The sequence below is a fragment of the Sinocyclocheilus anshuiensis genome, unplaced genomic scaffold, assembly GCF_001515605.1.
Source record: "Sinocyclocheilus anshuiensis isolate Anshui unplaced genomic scaffold, SAMN03320099.WGS_v1.1 scaffold1980, whole genome shotgun sequence".
Taxonomy (NCBI): Eukaryota; Metazoa; Chordata; class Actinopteri; order Cypriniformes; family Cyprinidae; genus Sinocyclocheilus; species Sinocyclocheilus anshuiensis.
In genome coordinates this window covers 158,462-165,773 of record NW_015557235.1, presented here as the reverse complement: position 1 = coordinate 165,773, position 7,312 = coordinate 158,462, and the positions used below count along the sequence as shown (strand labels likewise).

General features: G+C 36.8%; 1 protein-coding gene across 1 annotated transcript in view; it reads left to right on the top strand.

Moving 5' to 3' along the window:
* Window positions 1-955: 955 nt before the first annotated feature.
* Window positions 956-7,312, top strand: part of LOC107679018 (RAC-beta serine/threonine-protein kinase-like) — a 34,479-nt gene continuing 28,122 nt past the window's right edge. Inside the window, exon 1 of the mRNA XM_016474429.1 lies at window positions 956-1,355. The gene's annotated coding sequence lies outside the window, so the exon portion shown is untranslated. The remainder of the gene's footprint in view (window positions 1,356-7,312) is intronic.

Here is a 7,312-nt window from a genome sequence, read left to right as displayed (position 1 = left end):
GCAAATATAAAAAAAAAAAAATATATATATATATATATATATATATATATGTGTGTGTGTGTTTAATGTATTCTCTATGTAGTATGATAGTATGAATGAAATCAGGACACAGATGGTGTCATTATCATGAAGTGACCAGTTGCATGCATTGCTGCAGTAGTAGGTAATCTGGCGGTAATCTATCAGATGCTTTTATCCAAAGCGATTTACAAATGAGATATATATTTATGTGTTTTAGGACAACTTTGATGAAAGGTTTTGATCCGCTTCAAATGTTGACTAGTGTATATATTATAATACCAATAATACTAATAATAATAATTATTATTATTATTATTAAATTTAATTAGTAGTAGTAGTAGTAGTATTGCTGTTTTAATATATTTTGGAATTGTACAGCATTATTATCCTTTCATTTTGCCAACAACAGATTTATCCTCTCGTCTGAGAGGTCACACTACAGTTTGACAATTCATGCCCTTGGTTCTAGAAACCCATGAGTCTGTGTGTAGTCAGGTTTAAGTCCCCACCAGGTTATATAAACCAGTACACACACACACACACACACACACACACACAATGACACACATAATGATAATTAATTAGTACTCCAATGCACTTCAAAAATAGCAGCATAAAAGGTATTTTAAAGACTATTTATAAAAATAACCACAAAACATGCTCACGTTGGAAAATATTCTCTTTTAACCTCAAGCCTTTGAAAAATAAACGCTGCAGAGGAACTGTGGCAGATAACCAGTAGAGGGAGCTTATATACAGTAAATGTATGTATTACAATATTGAAATAGCAACCGACGAAACAATCCAGACATTTATGATTTTATTATAAAATCATAACCTCACTATCATTACAAAACTGACAAACAGCAACACAAAAAACGGACCTTTTCAAATTTCGGACGTTGGCCGTGACGTCGCGCCGCGCTGAGCGTGAGCTGAGGTCATTTCCTGTTTGTGCTCCCGTTGAGTCGCTAGACGGAGGCCTATCCGCGATACCACCACCACCGTAACAACGCTCACAGACCTACAGGACGGCCACGGCGAGCTTTTCAAAAGCCTTAAACGCGTCAAATAGGCGTTGTGGGATGAGTTTGGGCGACCGGGTTCGAGTTTCGGGCCACTGAGGGGCGGTTTGTGAGGAAATTCGGGCGGTTGGGTGTTGTTTTTTTTGGGGCAGCTGAGTGGTCATTGGCAGAGCTCAATACACAGCAGCTCGCGAGAGGAATAAACACGTTTCACGTCTCTAAACACCCTTGTTTCACTCCACTTACATGGGCTTTTGAGGATTTGTACATTTCAGTTAACCAACACATCGCAGGAGAATAAAAGTGGAGGTAAGGGGCTAAAATGTGCATCGATGATTGATGGCTAGCGTGATGTTTAGCCTAGCCCGAGTCTCTATATTTAAATTGCTCTTAAATGTTATGTTTTGTTGCGCTTTGGGATACATTCCCAGACAAATCTGTTTATCAATATGTATTTCTCAGGTTTACCGTACAGATAACCCGCATCTCCCGTCGTAACACATGTTTGTCACTCCGTTTTTCTTTACAAATCAGTTTATTAAATACAAACACGCTTATAGATTAATTTAAACCCATTTGGCGCTTCTGCTGATCTCTCCCGCGGGGTCCTTGCTTGCTGATCCATTGTAAGTGCATCATTGTGGCTTGACGGAGATCTCAGTCTATTAAGTTAAAAAAAGAACAGCTGAATTAGTGGAAGTGAGAATGTATTATCGATCAGGCCATTTACACGCTGTACAGATGCATGATGTATGTGGATCTATAGGGTGAACTCACCCTATGCTGTATGATCGATCAAAGTGATGCTACTTTGCCTTTGGTTTTATTAATAGAGGTGCCATGCTGTTCCGCGTGGAGTTCAATGCAATTATGTAGGCATGTTTAAAATATGGAAACGTTATTTAAGGTTAAAGTAGTCAGATGTTTGACAGATATGAAATATTGCATCTGTCAGGTTTGTGCATGAGGCCTGAAGGTTATTGAGGTTAACGGGTCAGATTCAGGACATCTCTGTCTGGAATTATTCCACTTGGTACAGAAAGTGTGCAATCATTAGTTTGTTGAAATGGTCACAGCTCTGTGGACTTCAAAGTGCGTGTGTGTGTGTGCAAGAGAGTTGTTGTTGAAAAAGAGGAACAGACAGACCACTGACCGATTGATGCACGCACACTAGATGCATGTATATATGCCAGCAATAGAGATGGATGGTCATTGTGTTTTTAATGCCAGTGCATGTGTTAAGAAGTTGTGTAATGGACTAGCAGGGGCGTCACAAGGTGGGGATTTTATTTTGCATGGATAATCCAGTGTTGTGCCCATGGTGATGGGACAACATGCCAGATCTGTGCCAGAGGCACTGCTATGCCAGGGAACTCCTCTGGCACAGACTGATCATATACTCGCAACAAACATAAAACAGCTTTTTTTGGGCTGTTTGCAAAGGCAAGAATCTCTATTACTATTGTATAGGTTTAGTGGTTTAAAGGGGTCATATGATGCTATTTTAAAGATCGTTATTTTGTGTATTTGGTGTAACAGAATATGTTGACATGCTTTAATGTTCAAAAAACACATTCTTTTTCAAATACTGTACATTATTGTAGGTCCTCTATGCCCCGCCTCTCTCAAACACGTCGTTTTCAACAAAGCCCCCTCCTTTGACAAGCGCAGTCTGCTCTGATTGGCCAGCTGAACCAGTGCATTGTGATTGGCTGAACACCACAAGCACGTGTCGGAAATTCCAAGAGCTTGTAACACTCCAAAGAGAAAGGAAAAATTTAAATCGCATCATATGACCCCTTTAAAATGCTGAACATGAAACTATGACATGCATTTTGTCCAGCACTGTTTGTACTACATATTTGAAAGATGCTACTTCAAATTGTGGTTTTGTTAAGGATATTTATTAAGAGATCAATGATAGAAAATAAGCAGAAAATTCCAAAGATTAACATTAAAGTAAGGACCAGAGCCATATCAAGGCTCCAGAAAATTAAATCAAGCTGAAACTGGGCTTTTTGGACTTGGGCCACTCTTCAACAAAAAAAAAATGAACAAACGATAATCTTAAAAAAAAAAAAAGTTAAAATATTCTGTGACAAGCTGAAATTTTCTTCTCAGATGAATTTAATAAAATATTAGGCTAAGAATTTTTTTTATATCTGTTTTATATACTAAGTTTATTTTTCTTACCACTCTGCCAGTTTCTTTTTTTCTTCTTTTAAGCTTAAATGTAACATAATTTGGTAAGATTTATCCTTAAAATAATTTACACATTTTCAATGCAGTAAGAAAAATTAATTCATTTTGGCACTGACAATAACTCTTATCATCTTTAATATTTTATACAATGTCACTGTTCAAGTAGATTTCTCTAATACCTTGTTTTAAGCATTTAGAAGGGTTTTAAGCATTTCTTTAGAAGGGTTGCACCAATCTTAACATTCTGACAGATATAAGACAGTTATTATTTTAATGTTATGGTCAACAGATAAAAGGACAATATTTTGATAGTTTTGACCCTCATGTTGTTCCAAACCTGTATGACTTTCTTTTGCGTAACACAAAAGAAGATATTTTAAAGAGCAGGTCATATGGGTTTTTGAAGAATATCTCTTTTGCAGTTTATAACGTAGCTATCCTTAAATGAAAACAATCTGCAAAGTTGTTAATCAAAAAAGTGCATGATAAATAAAGATATTGTCTCTCAAAAGAGAGAGTCGATTCTGAATCGCCTAAACGAGTCGTCATATTTTCGGATCTTTTGCCTGTTACCGTATAAGTCACTGGGTAACACATTTGCATAATCCCGGCCTGCCCGCGAAATACGAACAGAGTCTGACCTACCCACAAACACTTCCGCTAGTTAGTGTGTTTACATCATGTTGAGAAGACGCTGTGTTCAAGGATACCACAGAAATACAATTTGAACCTTTTGTTGTGTGCATGTCATTTTACCAAGGACTGCTTCTCTAATCTTGGTTTTTATCTTCGTTGGCATCTTCTATCTTCTTAATTTGGACTAACAAGCTCTCTGAAGCACAACCGTCCAACAAAGATATAATTTATTGACATGCTTTTTCTCCAAATTAACTTAATAACATAGTCGAGTGTTTGAAATACTTCTTTTTGTGACCAGATGTGGTTTCATATTACAGAATGATAGTATTATATACAGTGATAAAGGCCATGTCGATTAACATTGCATTATAAATATACTTTCCTTATAAAAATACCCAAGATTGAAGAACACAGATAAACCATATATTTTGTGCAGTCGTATGTTTATTTTCCTCAAGTTTCATCAGTTAAAATGTCTCTACCTCCGTTGTGCGTTTTATTCAGCGATAACAGTATACCTTCCTGGAGCGTCGGCAGTAGTATTTCTTCTGCTATGGATATGTGGAGTTTCTGTGCAAGAGCGCCCTCTGGCTTCCAGTATGAATTAAACCGTCTTTACATTATGTGTGAACTCATTAACCTCTTAAGACCCGGCAAAACATTTAAGGAAAATTTTTTTATTTTTTGATGTCATTACATTTAGATCATTTAAAAAAATGTAAACAAAAATAAAAAAAATTATATTTCATTCATAAGTTATGCTACGTCCTTGGTAGAGGACTAATGGGAGTAATAATTGACAAGATTTTCATAATAATATATAATATTTCATAGGAATATTGAAATATAATTTGTTTCCCTATTCATTTGTTGTGTCTCCCAAAATGCGTAATAAACATGCTTTTAGTCCCGGTGTCGTCATATGAGGACATGTATGAAATCAACCTCCTGTTTCGTAACAGAAAGTCATATTTTGATTTGAAACCCCATATAACATTTTCCTGAGATGTTGATTTATGACACAGTTTAAAAATTTGTCCGATTTAAATGACAATTACAAAATATTACCATATTTCGATAAGAGTGTCACTAAATTAATATCAGACATTTTTGAAGACCGAGGAGAGGGGGTGGTCATAGTGAAACATCCAAACATTTAGTATCTCTGAAAAGCCCTGAATGTGCTCTGTACAGGACATCCAGACTTAAAACTGTGGCATGTATAGTCTCAGAGAAATTCACTAAAATATAATGTCCTCATATGAGGATGCAGGGTCTCAGGAGGTTAAAGGTTTCAAAATATTTCTGAGAGAAAATACATTATATACCCTATAATACAGACATTAGACACATCTTTCTCCCTCCATTTTTCCAGAACCAAATCATGCTATACCGTCAATATATACCTCACCTTTTTGAGGTATTAAATGGGAATAAGATGTGACTTTGATAGATGGGCACTGAGTAATTACATGTTTCATTAAGAAAAATTCAGTGTCCAAAACCCATGATTTGATCATTGTACAATGTGAAAAAAATATTGTAATGCGATATGTGGTAAAGAAACGGTACATAGCAAAGTTCCACACTAGCTGTTAACATGCATGCACACCTGCTACTGAATCCACACAAAACAATATAAAGGAAACAATTCATTAATTGATTCGGGATTCCAATCCAAGATTTACAGATTTATGAATGAAACCTCTTAGAATATGAATTTCAGTCTGAGATCAACTTCTCTCACTGCTATTTTTGTAATAGAAGCCCTTACAAAAACAACTTATACAAGAGGTACCTCAGTATATATATAATGGCACTGAAAAATTATGACTCCTGTGTACCATGGTTATCACTATTGCTTACCATGGTACTTTTCATAAAGAGAGATTCTTGCACTAACAAATTTTATACAAGGTTACAACTTGCCAATACTGATATTCAGTAATTAAATTAAGTATAACTGATCAGTAAGCTGGAGCTGTGACTCTGCTTAATGATTGAACGAGAGCGAGAGAGAGAGATACAAATAATGAAACAAGATGTAACTGTCCAATTCATTGGAATGTTGAAGTGTCAGTCAAGTGTGGTTCATATCACATTGGTGTGGTAGGGGGTCAGAGGGGTGTGAGCCTTGAGGGTCTCTATTAGTCATACTGGTCCCTCAGTCATGCCCTCCAGAGGCAGGCTGGTGGCATTAATAGTGGGTAGAGGTTGATCCTGGGAGAATGGCATGTTGTGGGCAGTCGCTACAGCAAGACTAGCATATGGCAGGTGGCAGTCTATGTCCAGGATGGGTGGGTAGTGCTGCCGATAACAGATGTAGGCAAAGAAGAGGCCAATCAATCCCCCAACAAAAGCATCTGTGAGGAACAAATCAAGGTTCACCAAGTAAGACATAGTCTCAACAAATCTGCAAGTAGGACCTTGGTCCATATATTCATTCAGCTGTATTTCTTTCTTACTGCGTGTCTTTAATATAATACTACTGTATGTTTTCATTCTTTTATTGTTGTTATTCCCATGAATAATTCAAATAAACCACAAAGAGGATGGATTGTATTTTACAGCAAACAAAGCTTTATAGAAGACAAAGGCATCATTTACCCTAAGGCTATGCTATATCTAATTGTGGCTCTACTGAACTGGGTCTTTTAGTGGCCAGAGAAGATAATGTTTTGCTACTGACATAGGATTCTTCAGCAAACACGATTCACCTAATGGCTTCTGCCATTTAATGCCACCCTGGAAGGAAGTATTTAAGCACCACCATTGTGAGGGTTGTTAAAAGAGCTGTACTGCACACTGACACACCGCTGTATAACCAAACCTCAAAGCAATTTCATTCCCAAAAATTGAGGACTAAAATAAAATCAAATGACGGAAACATAATTTTGAGGAAAGACTGATAAATTGCCCCTGGAACAAACCCACACTCATTAGATCAGCTTGCTACAGGCCAAGCTTGTATGAGTCCACAACTTGTATTTACTTGGACCAGATTGGACCCATCAAGTTTAATGGTCCATGCCACTATTGTTCAGGGGTGCGTTTCCCAAAAGCATCATTAGCTAACTACGGTCCTTAGTTCCACTGAACTCTATTCGTAACGATGGAACTTGCGACCATAGTTGCTTTTGGAAAACGCAGCCCAGATTAGTTCTGTTCTATTACCCAGCAGTCCTCGGGACAGGTCCATATAAAGTCACACATATTGTATGTTATAAGTATCTGCTTGCAGTTGTTTGTCTGATATGAGGTGTCCTTCTGCGAAGTGACAAGTAAATAAATGAATATGTATATATAACCAAATTAAGTGTTAATATGCATATTTATAGTTTAAAGTGCCCCTATTATGCCATTTTTAAGGTTGCTAATATTGTTTTATGAGTCTCCTAAAACAGGTTTACATGCATGCAAGGTCA